Consider the following 17,617-nt stretch of genomic DNA (forward strand, 5'->3'; position numbering starts at 1 on the left):
TGTTTACCTTGACTAACAGTAGACCAGTAGTATAGCTGAGGATACGGCTTGTTTACCTTGACTAACAGTAGACAACTAGTATAGCTGAGATTGAGGATATTACTTATTTACCTTGACTAACAGTAGACCACTAGTATTGCTGAGGATACGACTTGTTTACCTTGACTAACAGTAGAACACTAGTATAGCTGAGGATACTGCGTGTTTACCTTGACTAACTGTAGACCACTAGTATAACTGAGGATACGGCTTGTTTACCTTGACTAACAGTAGACCACTAGTATAGCTGAGGTTGAGGATATGACTTGTTTACCTTGACTAACAGTAGACCACTAGTATAGCTGAGGATACGGCGTGTTTACCTTGACTAACTGTAGACCACTAGTATAGCTGAGGATACGGCTTGTTTACCTTGACTAACAGTAGACAACTAGTGTAGCTGAGGATATGATTTGTTTACCTTGACTAACAGTTGACCACTAGTACAGATGAGGATATGACTTGTTTACCTTGACTAACAGTAGACCACTAGTATAGCTGAGGATATGACTTGTTTACCTTGACTAACAGTAGACCACTAGCATTGCTGAGGTTGAGGATATGACTAGTTTACCTTGACTAACAGTAGACCACTAGTATAGCTGAGGAGATGACTTGTTTACCTTGACTAACAGTAGACCACTAGTATAGCTGAGGTTATGACTTGTTTACCTGGACTAACAGTAGACCACTAGTATAGCAGAGGATTCGGCTTGTTTACCTTGACTAACAGTAGACCACTAGTATAGCTGAGGATATGACTTGTTTACCTTGACTAACAGTAGACCACTAGTATAGCTGAGGATACGGCGTGTTTACCTTGACTAACAGTAGACCACTAGTATAGCTGAGGTTGAGGATATGACTTGTTTACCTTGACTAACAGTAGACCACTAGTATAGCTGAGGAGATGACTTGTTTACCTTGACTAACAGTAGACCACTAGTATAGCAGAGGATTCGGCTTGTTTACCTTGACTAACAGTAGACCACTAGAATAGCTGAGGATACGACTTGTTTACCTTGACTAACAGTAGACCACTAGTATAGCTGAGGATATGACATGTTTACCTTGACTAACAGTAGACCACTAGTATAGCTGAGGATACGGCGTGTTTACCTTGACTAACAGTAGACCACTAGTATAGCTGAGGTTGAGGATACGACTTGTTTACCTTGACTAACAGTAGACCACTAGTATAGCTGAGGATACGGCGTGTTTACCTTGACTAACTGTAGACCACTAGTATAGCTGAGGATACGGCTTGTTTACCTTGACTAACAGTAGACAACTAGTATAGCTGAGGATATGATTTGTTTACCTTGACTAACAGTTGACCACTAGTACAGATGAGGATATGACTTGTTTACCTTGACTAACAGTAGACCACTAGTATAGCTGAGGATATGACTTGTTTACCTTGACTAACAGTAGACCACTAGTATTGCTGAGGTTGAGGATATGACTAGTTTACCTTGACTAACAGTAGACCACTAGTATAGCTGAGGAGATGACTTGTTTACCTTGACTAACAGTAGACCACTAGTATAGCTGAGGTTATGACTTGTTTACCTGGACTAACAGTAGACCACTAGTATAGCAGAGGATTCGGCTTGTTTACCTTGACTAACAGTAGACCACTAGTATAGCTGAGGATATGACTTGTTTACCTTGACTAACAGTAGACCACTAGTATAGCTGAGGATACGGCGTGTTTACCTTGACTAACAGTAGACCACTAGTATAGCTGAGGATACTGCTTGTTTACCTTGACTAACAGTAGACCACTTGTATAGCTGAGGATATGACTTGTTTACCTTGACTAACAATAGACCACTAGTATAGCTGAGGTTGAGGATATGACTTGTTTACCTTGACTAACAGTAGACCACTAGTATAGCTGAGGTTGAGGATATGACTTGTTTACTTTGACTAACAGTAGACCACTAGTATAGCTGAGGATACGGCTTGTTTACCTTGACTAACAGTAGACCAGTAGTATAGCTGAGGATACGGCTTGTTTACCTTGACTAACAGTAGACCACTAGTATAGCTGAGGATACGGCTTGTTTACCTTGACTAACAGTAGACCACTAGTATAGCTGAGGATACGGCGTGTTTACCTTGACTAACAGTAGACCACTAGTATAGCTGAGGATACTGCTTGTTTACCTTGACTAACAGTAGACCACTTGTATAGCTGAGGATATGACTTGTTTACCTTGACTAACAATAGACCACTAGTATAGCTGAGGTTGAGGATATGACTTGTTTACCTTGACTAACAGTAGACCACTAGTATAGCTGAGGTTGAGGATATGACTTGTTTACTTTGACTAACAGTAGACCACTAGTATAGCTGAGGATACGGCTTGTTTACCTTGACTAACAGTAGACCAGTAGTATAGCTGAGGATACGGCTTGTTTACCTTGACTAACAGTAGACCACTTGTATAGCTGAGGATATGACTTGTTTACCTTGACTAACAATAGACCACTAGTATAGCTGAGGTTGAGGATATGACTTGTTTACCTTGACTAACAGTAGACCACTAGTATAGCTGAGGTTGAGGATATGACTTGTTTACTTTGACTAACAGTAGACCACTAGTATAGCTGAGGATACGGCTTGTTTACCTTGACTAACAGTAGACCAGTAGTATAGCTGAGGATACGGCTTGTTTACCTTGACTAACAGTAGACAACTAGTATAGCTGAGATTGAGGATATTACTTATTTACCTTGACTAACAGTAGACCACTAGTATTGCTGAGGATACGACTTGTTTACCTTGACTAACAGTAGAACACTAGTATAGCTGAGGATACTGCGTGTTTACCTTGACTAACTGTAGACCACTAGTATAACTGAGGATACGGCTTGTTTACCTTGACTAACAGTAGACCACTAGTATAGCTGAGGTTGAGGATATGACTTGTTTACCTTGACTAACAGTAGACCACTAGTATAGCTGAGGATACGGCGTGTTTACCTTGACTAACTGTAGACCACTAGTATAGCTGAGGATACGGCTTGTTTACCTTGACTAACAGTAGACAACTAGTGTAGCTGAGGATATGATTTGTTTACCTTGACTAACAGTTGACCACTAGTACAGATGAGGATATGACTTGTTTACCTTGACTAACAGTAGACCACTAGTATAGCTGAGGATATGACTTGTTTACCTTGACTAACAGTAGACCACTAGCATTGCTGAGGTTGAGGATATGACTAGTTTACCTTGACTAACAGTAGACCACTAGTATAGCTGAGGAGATGACTTGTTTACCTTGACTAACAGTAGACCACTAGTATAGCTGAGGTTATGACTTGTTTACCTGGACTAACAGTAGACCACTAGTATAGCAGAGGATTCGGCTTGTTTACCTTGACTAACAGTAGACCACTAGTATAGCTGAGGATATGACTTGTTTACCTTGACTAACAGTAGACCACTAGTATAGCTGAGGATACGGCGTGTTTACCTTGACTAACAGTAGACCACTAGTATAGCTGAGGTTGAGGATATGACTTGTTTACCTTGACTAACAGTAGACCACTAGTATAGCTGAGGAGATGACTTGTTTACCTTGACTAACAGTAGACCACTAGTATAGCAGAGGATTCGGCTTGTTTACCTTGACTAACAGTAGACCACTAGAATAGCTGAGGATACGACTTGTTTACCTTGACTAACAGTAGACCACTAGTATAGCTGAGGATATGACATGTTTACCTTGACTAACAGTAGACCACTAGTATAGCTGAGGATACGGCGTGTTTACCTTGACTAACAGTAGACCACTAGTATAGCTGAGGTTGAGGATACGACTTGTTTACCTTGACTAACAGTAGACCACTAGTATAGCTGAGGATACGGCGTGTTTACCTTGACTAACTGTAGACCACTAGTATAGCTGAGGATACGGCTTGTTTACCTTGACTAACAGTAGACAACTAGTATAGCTGAGGATATGATTTGTTTACCTTGACTAACAGTTGACCACTAGTACAGATGAGGATATGACTTGTTTACCTTGACTAACAGTAGACCACTAGTATAGCTGAGGATATGACTTGTTTACCTTGACTAACAGTAGACCACTAGTATTGCTGAGGTTGAGGATATGACTAGTTTACCTTGACTAACAGTAGACCACTAGTATAGCTGAGGAGATGACTTGTTTACCTTGACTAACAGTAGACCACTAGTATAGCTGAGGTTATGACTTGTTTACCTGGACTAACAGTAGACCACTAGTATAGCAGAGGATTCGGCTTGTTTACCTTGACTAACAGTAGACCACTAGTATAGCTGAGGATATGACTTGTTTACCTTGACTAACAGTAGACCACTAGTATAGCTGAGGATACGGCGTGTTTACCTTGACTAACAGTAGACCACTAGTATAGCTGAGGATACTGCTTGTTTACCTTGACTAACAGTAGACCACTTGTATAGCTGAGGATATGACTTGTTTACCTTGACTAACAATAGACCACTAGTATAGCTGAGGTTGAGGATATGACTTGTTTACCTTGACTAACAGTAGACCACTAGTATAGCTGAGGTTGAGGATATGACTTGTTTACTTTGACTAACAGTAGACCACTAGTATAGCTGAGGATACGGCTTGTTTACCTTGACTAACAGTAGACCAGTAGTATAGCTGAGGATACGGCTTGTTTACCTTGACTAACAGTAGACAACTAGTATAGCTGAGATTGAGGATATTACTTATTTACCTTGACTAACAGTAGACCACTAGTATTGCTGAGGATACGACTTGTTTACCTTGACTAACAGTAGACCACTAGTATAGCTGAGGATACGACTTGTTTACCTTGACTAACAGTAGACCACCAGTATAGCTGAGGATACGGCGTGTTTACCTTGACTAACTGTAGAACCACTTGTATAGCTGAGGATACGGCTTGTTTACCTTGACTAACAATAGACCACTAGTATAGCTGAGGATATGACTTGTTTACCTTGACTAACAGTAGACCACTAGTATAGCTGAGGTTGAGGATATGACTTGTTTACCTTGACTAACAGTAGACCACTAGTATAGCTGAGGAGATGACTTCTTTACCTTGACTAAAAGTAGACCACTAGTATAGCTGAGGATACGGCTTGTTTACCTTGACTACCAGTAGACCACTAGTATAGCAGAGGATTCGGCTTGTTTACCTTGACTAACAGTAGACCACTAGAATAGCTGAGGATACGGCTTGTTTACCTTGACTAACAGTAGACCACCAGAATAGCTGAGGATACGACTTGTTTACCTTGACTAACAGTAGACCACTAGTATAGCTGAGGATATGACTTGTTTACCTTGACTAACAGTAGACCACTAGTATAACTGAGGATATGGCGTGTTCACCTTGACTAACAGTAGACCACTAGTATAGCTGAGGATACGGCTTGTTTACCTTGACTAACAGTAGACCACTAGTATAGCTGAGGATACGGCTTGTTTACCTGGACTAACAGTAGACCACTAGTATAACTGAGAATATGGCGTGTACACCTTGACTAACAGTAGACCACTAGTATAGCTGAGGATACGGCTTGTTTACCTTGACTAACAGTAGACCACTAGTATAGCTGAGGTTGAGGATACGGCTTGTTTACCTTGACTAACAGTAGACAACTAGTATAGCTGAGGATATGATTTGTTTACCTTGACTAACAGTTGACCACTAGTACAGATGAGGATATGACTTGTTTACCTTAACTAACAGTAGACCACTAGTATAGCTGAGGTTGAGGATATGACTTGTTTACCTTGACTAACAGTAGACCACTAGTATAGCTGAGGAGATGACTTGTTTACCTTGACTAACAGTAGACCACTAGTATAGCAGAGGATTCGGCTTGTTTACCTTGACTAACAGTAGACCACTAGAATAGCTGAGGATACGACTTGTTTACCTTGACTAACAGTAGACCACTAGTATAGCTGAGGATATGACATGTTTACCTTGACTAACAGTAGACCACTAGTATAGCTGAGGATACGGCGTGTTTACCTTGACTAACAGTAGACCACTAGTATAGCTGAGGTTGAGGATACGACTTGTTTACCTTGACTAACAGTAGACCACTAGTATAGCTGAGGATACGGCGTGTTTACCTTGACTAACTGTAGACCACTAGTATAGCTGAGGATACGGCTTGTTTACCTTGACTAACAGTAGACAACTAGTATAGCTGAGGATATGATTTGTTTACCTTGACTAACAGTTGACCACTAGTACAGATGAGGATATGACTTGTTTACCTTGACTAACAGTAGACCACTAGTATAGCTGAGGATATGACTTGTTTACCTTGACTAACAGTAGACCACTAGTATTGCTGAGGTTGAGGATATGACTAGTTTACCTTGACTAACAGTAGACCACTAGTATAGCTGAGGAGATGACTTGTTTACCTTGACTAACAGTAGACCACTAGTATAGCTGAGGTTATGACTTGTTTACCTGGACTAACAGTAGACCACTAGTATAGCAGAGGATTCGGCTTGTTTACCTTGACTAACAGTAGACCACTAGTATAGCTGAGGATATGACTTGTTTACCTTGACTAACAGTAGACCACTAGTATAGCTGAGGATACGGCGTGTTTACCTTGACTAACAGTAGACCACTAGTATAGCTGAGGATACTGCTTGTTTACCTTGACTAACAGTAGACCACTAGTATTGCTGAGGATATGACGTGTTTACCTTGACTAACAGTAAACCACTAGTATAGCTGAGGATACGGCTTGTTTACCTTGACTAACAGTAGACCACTTGTATAGCTGAGGATATGACTTGTTTACCTTGACTAACAATAGACCACTAGTATAGCTGAGGTTGAGGATATGACTTGTTTACCTTGACTAACAGTAGACCACTAGTATAGCTGAGGTTGAGGATATGACTTGTTTACTTTGACTAACAGTAGACCACTAGTATAGCTGAGGATACGGCTTGTTTACCTTGACTAACAGTAGACCAGTAGTATAGCTGAGGATACGGCTTGTTTACCTTGACTAACAGTAGACAACTAGTATAGCTGAGATTGAGGATATTACTTATTTACCTTGACTAACAGTAGACCACTAGTATTGCTGAGGATACGACTTGTTTACCTTGACTAACAGTAGAACACTAGTATAGCTGAGGATACTGCGTGTTTACCTTGACTAACTGTAGACCACTAGTATAACTGAGGATACGGCTTGTTTACCTTGACTAACAGTAGACCACTAGTATAGCTGAGGTTGAGGATATGACTTGTTTACCTTGACTAAAAGTAGACCACTAGTATAGCTGAGGATACGGCGTGTTTACCTTGACTAACTGTAGACCACTAGTATAGCTGAGGATACGGCTTGTTTACCTTGACTAACAGTAGACAACTAGTGTAGCTGAGGATATGATTTGTTTACCTTGACTAACAGTTGACCACTAGTACAGATGAGGATATGACTTGTTTACCTTGACTAACAGTAGACCACTAGTATAGCTGAGGATATGACTTGTTTACCTTGACTAACAGTAGACCACTAGCATTGCTGAGGTTGAGGATATGACTAGTTTACCTTGACTAACAGTAGACCACTAGTATAGCTGAGGAGATGACTTGTTTACCTTGACTAACAGTAGACCACTAGTATAGCTGAGGTTATGACTTGTTTACCTGGACTAACAGTAGACCACTAGTATAGCAGAGGATTCGGCTTGTTTACCTTGACTAACAGTAGACCACTAGTATAGCTGAGGATATGACTTGTTTACCTTGACTAACAGTAGACCACTAGTATAGCTGAGGATACGGCGTGTTTACCTTGACTAACAGTAGACCACTAGTATAGCTGAGGATACTGCTTGTTTACCTTGACTAACAGTAGACCACTAGTATTGCTGAGGATATGACGTGTTTACCTTGACTAACAGTAAACCACTAGTATAGCTGAGGATACGGCTTGTTTACCTTGACTAACAGTAGACCACTTGTATAGCTGAGGATATGACTTGTTTACCTTGACTAACAATAGACCACTAGTATAGCTGAGGTTGAGGATATGACTTGTTTACCTTGACTAACAGTAGACCACTAGTATAGCTGAGGTTGAGGATATGACTTGTTTACTTTGACTAACAGTAGACCACTAGTATAGCTGAGGATACGGCTTGTTTACCTTGACTAACAGTAGACCAGTAGTATAGCTGAGGATACGGCTTGTTTACCTTGACTAACAGTAGACAACTAGTATAGCTGAGATTGAGGATATTACTTATTTACCTTGACTAACAGTAGACCACTAGTATAGCTGAGGATACGGCGTGTTTACCTTGACTAACTGTAGAACCACTTGTATAGCTGAGGATACGGCTTGTTTACCTTGACTAACAATAGACCACTAGTATAGCTGAGGATATGACTTGTTTACCTTGACTAACAGTAGACCACTAGTATAGCTGAGGTTGAGGATATGACTTGTTTACCTTGACTAACAGTAGACCACTAGTATAGCTGAGGAGATGACTTCTTTACCTTGACTAAAAGTAGACCACTAGTATAGCTGAGGATACGGCTTGTTTACCTTGACTACCAGTAGACCACTAGTATAGCAGAGGATTCGGCTTGTTTACCTTGACTAACAGTAGACCACTAGAATAGCTGAGGATACGGCTTGTTTACCTTGACTAACAGTAGACCACCAGAATAGCTGAGGATACGACTTGTTTACCTTGACTAACAGTAGACCACTAGTATAGCTGAGGATATGACTTGTTTACCTTGACTAACAGTAGACCACTAGTATAGCTGAGGTTGAGGATATGACTTGTTTACCTTGACTAACAGTAGACCACTAGTATAGCTGAGGATACGGCTTGTTTACCTTGACTAACAGTAGACCACTAGTATAGCAGAGGATTCGGCTTGTTTACCTTGACTAACAGTAGACCACTAGAATAGCTGAGGATACGGCTTGTTTACCTTGACTAACAGTAGACCACTAGTATAGCTGAGGATATGACTTGTTTACCTTGACTAACAGTAGACCACTAGTATAGCTGAGGATACGGCGTGTTTACCTTGACTAACATTAGACCACTAGTATAGCTGAGGATACGGCTTGTTTACCTTGACTAACAGTAGACCACTAGTATAGCTGAGGTTGAGGATACGGCTTGTTTACCTGGACTAACAGTAGACCACTAGTATTGCTGAGGATATGATTTCTTTACCTTGACTAACAGTAGACCACTAGTATTGCTGAGGATATGATTTGTTTAAATTGACTAACAATAGACCAATAGTATTGCTGAGGATATTACTTATTTACCTTGACTAACAGTAGACCACTAGTACAGATGAGGATATGACTTGTTTAACTTGACTAACAGTAGACCACTAGTATAGCTGAGGATATGACTTGTTTACCTTGACTAACAGTAGACCACTAGTATTGCTGAGGTTGAGGATATGACTAGTTTACCTTGACTAACAGTAGACCACTAGTATAGCTGAGGAGATTACTTGTTTACCTTGACTAACAGTAGACCACTAGTATAGCTGAGGTTATGACTTGTTTACCTGGACTAACAGTAGACCACTAGTATAGCAGAGGATTCGGCTTGTTTACCTTGACTAACAGTAGACCACTAGTATAGCTGAGGATATGACTTGTTTACCTTGACTAACAGTAGACCACTAGTATAGCTGAGGATACGGCGTGTTTACCTTGACTAACAGTAGACCACTAGTATAGCTGAGGATACGGCTTGTTTACCTTGACTAACAGTAGACCACTAGTATTGCTGAGGATATGACGTGTTTACCTTGACTAACAGTAAACCACTAGTATAGCTGAGGATACGGCTTGTTTACCTTGACTAACAGTAGACCACTAGTATAGCTGAGGATATGACTTGTTTACCTTGACTAACAATAGACCACTAGTATAGCTGAGGTTGAGGATATGACTTGTTTACCTTGACTAACAGTAGACCACTAGTATAGCTGAGGAGATTACTTGTTTACCTTGACTAAAAGTAGACCACTAGTATAGCTGAGGATACGGCTTGTTTACCTTGACTAACAGTCGACCACTAGTATAGCAGAGGATTCGGCTTGTTTACCTTGACTAACAGTAGACCACTAGAATAGCTGAGGATACGGCTTGTTTACCTTGACTAACAGTAAACCACTAGTATAGCTGAGGATACGGCTTGTTTACCTTGACTAACAGTAGACCACTAGTATAGCTGAGGATATGACTTGTTTACCTTGACTTACAGTAGACCACTAGTATAGCTGAGGTTGAGGATATGACTTGTTTACCTTGACTAACAGTAGACCACTAGTATGGCTGAGGAGATGACTTGTTTACCTTGTCTAACAGTAGACCACTAGAATAGCTGAGGATACGGCTTGTTTACCTTGACTAACAGTAGACCACTAGAATAGCTGAGGATACGGCTTGTTTACCTTGACTAACAGTAGACCACTAGAATAGCTGAGGATACGACTTGTTTACCTTGACTAACAGTAGACCACTAGTATAGCTGAGGATATGACTTGTTTACCTTGACTAACAGTAGACAACTAGTATAGCTGAGGATACGGCGTGTTTACCTTGACTAACAGTAGACCACTAGTATAGCTGAGGATACGGCTTGTTTACCTGGACTAACAGTAGACCACTAGTAGAGCTGAGGATACGGCTTGTTTACCTTGACTAACAGTAGACCACTAGTATAGGTGAGGATATGTCGTGTTTACCTTGACAAACAGTAGACCACTCGTATAGCTGAGGTTGAGGATATGACTTGTTTACTTTGACTAACAGTAGACCACTAGTATAGCTGAGGACACGGCTTGTTTACCTTGACTAACAGTAGACCACTAGTATAGCTGAGGAAACGGCTTGTTTACCTTGACTAACAGTAGACCACTAGTATAGCTGAGGATACGGCTTGTTTACCTTGACTAACAGTAGACCACTAGTATAGCTGAGGATACGGCTTGTTTACCTTGACTAACAGTAGACCACTAGTATAGCTGAGGATACGGCTTGTTTAACTTGACTAACAGTAGACCACTAGTATAGCTGAGGATACGGCTTGTTTACCTTGACTAACAGTAGACCACTAGTATTGCTGAGGATATGATTTGTTTACCTTGACTAACAGTTGACCACTAGTATAGCTGAGGATATGACTTGTTTACCTTGACTAACAGCAGACAACTAGTATAGCTGAGATTGAGGATATTACTTATTTACCTTGACTAACAGTAGACCACTAGTATAGTTGAGGATATGACTTGTTTACCTTGACTAACAGTAGACAACTAGTATAGCTGAGACTGAGGATATTACTTATTTACCTTGACTAACAGTAGACCACTAGTATTGCTGAGGATATGATTTGTTTACCTTGACTAACCGTTGACCACTAGTATAGCTGAGGATATGACTTGTTTACCTTGACTAACAGCAGACAACTAGTATAGCTGAGATTGAGGATATTACTTATTTACCTTGACTAACAGTAGACCACTAGTATTGCTGAGGATATTACTTATTTACCTTTACTAACAGTAGACCACTAGTACAGATGAGGATATGACTTGTTTACCTTGACTAACAGTAGACCACTAGTATAGCTGAGGATATGACTTGTTTACCTTGACTAACAGTAGACCACTAGTATTGCTGAGGTTGAGGATATGACTAGTTTACCTTGACTAACAGTAGACCACTAGTATAGCTGAGGAGATGACTTGTTTACCTGGACTAACAGTAGACCACTAGTATAGCTGAGGATACGGCTTGTTTACCTTGACTGACAGTAGACCACTAGTATAGCTGAGGATACGGCTTGTTTACCTTGACTAACAGTAGACCACTAGTATTGCTGAGGAGATTACTTGTTTACCTTGACTAAAAGTAGACCACTAGTATAGCTGAGGATACGGCTTGTTTACCTTGACTAACAGTCGACCACTAGTATAGCAGAGGATTCGGCTTGTTTACCTTGACTATCAGTAGACCACTAGAATAGCTGAGGATACGACTTGTTTACCTTGACTAACAGTAGACCACTAGTATAGCTGAGGAGATGACTTGTTTACCTTGTCTAACAGTAGACCACTAGAATAGCTGAGGATACGGCTTGTTTACCTTGACTAACAGTAGACCACTAGAATAGCTGAGGATACGGCTTGTTTACCTTGACTAACAGTAGACCACTAGAATAGCTGAGGATACGACTTGTTTACCTTGACTAACAGTAGACCACTAGTATAGCTGAGGATATGACTTGTTTACCTTGACTAACAGTAGACCACTAGTATAGCTGAGGATACGGCGTGTTTACCTTGACTAACAGTAGACCACTAGTATAGTTGAGGATACGGCTTGTTTACCTGGACTAACAGTAGACCACTAGTATAGCCGAGGATATGACTTGTTTACCTTGACTAACAGTAGACCACTAGTAGAGCTGAGGATACGGCTTGTTTACCTTGACTAACAGTAGACCACTAGTATAGCTGAGGATATGGCGTGTTTACCTTGACAAACAGTAGACCACTAGTATAGCTGAGGTTGAGGATATGACTTGTTTACTTTGACTAACAGTAGACCACTAGTATAGCTGAGGATACGGCTTGTTTACCTTGACTAACAGTAGACCACTAGTATAGCTGAGGATACGGCTTGTTTACCTTGACTAACAGTAGACCACTAGTATAGCTGAGGATACGGCTTGTTTACCTTGACTAACAGTAGACCACTAGTATCGCTGAGGATACGGCTTGTTTACCTTGACTAACAGTAGACCACTAGTATAGCTGAGGATGCGGCTTGTTTTCCTTGACTAACAGTAGACCACTAGTATAGTTGAGGATATGACTTGTTTACCTTGACTAACAGTAGACAACTAGTATAGCTGAGATTGAGGATATTACTTATTTACCTTGACTAACAGTAGACCACTAGTATAGCTGAGGATATGACTTGTTTACCTTGACTAACAGTAGACCACTACTATAGCTGAGGATACGGCTTGTTTACCTTGACTAACAGTAGACCACTAGTATAACTGAGGTTATGACTTGTTTACCTGGACTAACAGTAGACCACTAGTATAACTGAGGATATGGCGTGTTCACCTTGACTAACAGTAGACCACTAGTATACCTGAGGATACGGCTTGTTTACCTTGACTAACAGTAGACCACTAGTATAGCTGAGGATACGGCTCTTTTACCTTGACTAACAGTAGACCACTAGTATAGCTGAGGATACGGCTTGTTTACCTTGACTAACAGTAGACCACTAGTATAGCTGAGGAGATGACTTGTTTACCTTGACTAAAAGTAGACCACTAGTATAGCTGAGGATACGGCTTGTTTACCTTGACTAACAGTAGACCACTAGTATAGCAGAGGATTCGGCTTGTTTACCTTGACTAACAGTAGACCACTAGAATAGCTGAGGATAGGGCTTGTTTACCTTGACTAACAGTAGACCACTAGAATAGCTGAGGATACGGCGTGTTTACCTTGAATAACAGTAGACCACTAGTATAGCTGAGGATACGGCTTGTTTACCTTGACTAACAGTAGACCACTAGTATAGCTGAGGTTGAGGATACGGCTTGTTTACCTGGACTAACAGTAGACCACTAGTATAGCTGAGGATATGACTTGTTGACCTTGACTAACAGTAGACCACTAGTAGAGCTGAGGATACGGCTTGTTTACCTTGACTAACAGTAGACGACTAGTATAGCTGAGGATACGGCGTGTTTACCTTGACTAACTGTAGACCACTAGTATAGCTGAGGATACGGCTTGTTTACCTTGACTAACAGTAGACCACTAGTATAGCTGAGGATATGACTTGTTTACCTTGACTAACAGTAGACCACTAGTATAGCTGAGGTTGAGGATATGACTTGTTTACCTTGACTAAAAGTAGACCACTAGTATAGCTGAGGATACGGCTTGTTTACCTTGACTAACAGTAGACCACTAGTATAGCAGAGGATTCGGCTTGTTTACCTTGACTAACAGTAGACCACTAGAATAGCTGAGGATACGGCTTGTTTACCTTGACTAACAGTAGACCACTAGAATAGCTGAGGATACGGCGTGTTTATCTTGACTAACAGTAGACCACTAGTATAGCTGAGGATACGGCTTGTTTACGTTGACTAACAGTAGACCACTAGTATAGCTGAGGTTGAGGATACGGCTTGTTTACCTGGACTAACAGTAAACCACTAGTATAGCTGAGGATATGACTTGTTGACCTTGACTAACAGTAGACCACTAGTAGAGCTGAGGATACGGCTTGTTTACCTTGACTAACAGTAGACCACTAGTATAGCTGAGGATATGGCGTGTTTACCTTGACAAACAGTAAACCACTAGTATAGCTGAGGTTGAGGATATGACTTGTTTACTTTGACTAACATTAGACCACTAGTATAGCTGAGGATACGGCTTGTTTACCTTGACTAACAGTAGACAACTAGTATAGCTGAGGATACGGCTTGTTTACCTTGACTAACAGTAGACCACTAGTATTGCTGAGGAGATTACTTGTTTACCTTGACTAAAAGTAGACCACTAGTATAGCTGAGGATACGGCTTGTTTACCTTGACTAACAGTCGACCACTAGTATAGCAGAGGATTCGGCTTGTTTACCTTGACTATCAGTAGACCACTAGAATAGCTGAGGATACGACTTGTTTACCTTGACTAACAGTAGACCACTAGTATAGCTGAGGAGATGACTTGTTTACCTTGTCTAACAGTAGACCACTAGAATAGCTGAGGATACGGCTTGTTTACCTTGACTAACAGTAGACCACTAGAATAGCTGAGGATACGGCTTGTTTACCTTGACTAACAGTAGACCACTAGAATAGCTGAGGATACGACTTGTTTACCTTGACTAACAGTAGACCACTAGTATAGCTGAGGATATGACTTGTTTACCTTGACTAACAGTAGACCACTAGTATAGCTGAGGATACGGCGTGTTTACCTTGACTAACAGTAGACCACTAGTATAGTTGAGGATACGGCTTGTTTACCTGGACTAACAGTAGACCACTAGTATAGCCGAGGATATGACTTGTTTACCTTGACTAACAGTAGACCACTAGTAGAGCTGAGGATACGGCTTGTTTACCTTGACTAACAGTAGACCACTAGTATAGCTGAGGATATGGCGTGTTTACCTTGACAAACAGTAGACCACTAGTATAGCTGAGGTTGAGGATATGACTTGTTTACTTTGACTAACAGTAGACCACTAGTATAGCTGAGGATACGGCTTGTTTACCTTGACTAACAGTAGACCACTAGTATAGCTGAGGATACGGCTTGTTTACCTTGACTAACAGTAGACCACTAGTATAGCTGAGGATACGGCTTGTTTACCTTGACTAACAGTAGACCACTAGTATCGCTGAGGATACGGCTTGTTTACCTTGACTAACAGTAGACCACTAGTATAGCTGAGGATGCGGCTTGTTTTCCTTGACTAACAGTAGACCACTAGTATAGTTGAGGATATGACTTGTTTACCTTGACTAACAGTAGACAACTAGTATAGCTGAGATTGAGGATATTACTTATTTACCTTGACTAACAGTAGACCACTAGTATAGCTGAGGATATGACTTGTTTACCTTGACTAACAGTAGACCACTACTATAGCTGAGGATACGGCTTGTTTACCTTGACTAACAGTAGACCACTAGTATAACTGAGGTTATGACTTGTTTACCTGGACTAACAGTAGACCACTAGTATAACTGAGGATATGGCGTGTTCACCTTGACTAACAGTAGACCACTAGTATACCTGAGGATACGGCTTGTTTACCTTGACTAACAGTAGACCACTAGTATAGCTGAGGATACGGCTCTTTTACCTTGACTAACAGTAGACCACTAGTATAGCTGAGGATACGGCTTGTTTACCTTGACTAACAGTAGACCACTAGTATAGCTGAGGAGATGACTTGTTTACCTTGACTAAAAGTAGACCACTAGTATAGCTGAGGATACGGCTTGTTTACCTTGACTAACAGTAGACCACTAGTATAGCAGAGGATTCGGCTTGTTTACCTTGACTAACAGTAGACCACTAGAATAGCTGAGGATAGGGCTTGTTTACCTTGACTAACAGTAGACCACTAGAATAGCTGAGGATACGGCGTGTTTACCTTGAATAACAGTAGACCACTAGTATAGCTGAGGATACGGCTTGTTTACCTTGACTAACAGTAGACCACTAGTATAGCTGAGGTTGAGGATACGGCTTGTTTACCTGGACTAACAGTAGACCACTAGTATAGCTGAGGATATGACTTGTTGACCTTGACTAACAGTAGACCACTAGTAGAGCTGAGGATACGGCTTGTTTACCTTGACTAACAGTAGACGACTAGTATAGCTGAGGATACGGCGTGTTTACCTTGACTAACTGTAGACCACTAGTATAGCTGAGGATACGGCTTGTTTACCTTGACTAACAGTAGACCACTAGTATAGCTGAGGATATGACTTGTTTACCTTGACTAACAGTAGACCACTAGTATAGCTGAGGTTGAGGATATGACTTGTTTACCTTGACTAAAAGTAGACCACTAGTATAGCTGAGGATACGGCTTGTTTACCTTGACTAACAGTAGACCACTAGTATAGCAGAGGATTCGGCTTGTTTACCTTGACTAACAGTAGACCACTAGAATAGCTGAGGATACGGCTTGTTTACCTTGACTAACAGTAGACCACTAGAATAGCTGAGGATACGGCGTGTTTATCTTGACTAACAGTAGACCACTAGTATAGCTGAGGATACGGCTTGTTTACGTTGACTAACAGTAGACCACTAGTATAGCTGAGGTTGAGGATACGGCTTGTTTACCTGGACTAACAGTAAACCACTAGTATAGCTGAGGATATGACTTGTTGACCTTGACTAACAGTAGACCACTAGTAGAGCTGAGGATACGGCTTGTTTACCTTGACTAACAGTAGACCACTAGTATAGCTGAGGATATGGCGTGTTTACCTTGACAAACAGTAAACCACTAGTATAGCTGAGGTTGAGGATATGACTTGTTTACTTTGACTAACATTAGACCACTAGTATAGCTGAGGATACGGCTTGTTTACCTTGACTAACAGTAGACAACTAGTATAGCTGAGGATACGGCTTGTTTACCTTGACTAACAGTAGACCAATAGTATAGCTGAGGATACGGCTTGTTTACCTTGACTAACAGTAGACCACTAGAATAGCTGAGGATACGGCTTGTTTACCTGGACTAACAGTAGACCACTAGTATAGCTGAGGATACGGCGTGTTCACCTTGATTAACAGTAGACCACTAGTATAGCTGAGGATATGACTTGTTTACCTTGACTAACAGTAGACCACTAGTATAGCTGAGGATATGACTTTTTTACCTTGACTAACAGTAGACCACTAGTATAGCTGAGGATACGACTTGTTTACCTTGACTAACAGTAGACC

This window comes from Salmo salar, chromosome 07, assembly GCF_965601325.2.
Source record: "Salmo salar chromosome 07, fSalSal1, whole genome shotgun sequence".
NCBI classification, from domain to species: domain Eukaryota; kingdom Metazoa; phylum Chordata; class Actinopteri; order Salmoniformes; family Salmonidae; genus Salmo; species Salmo salar.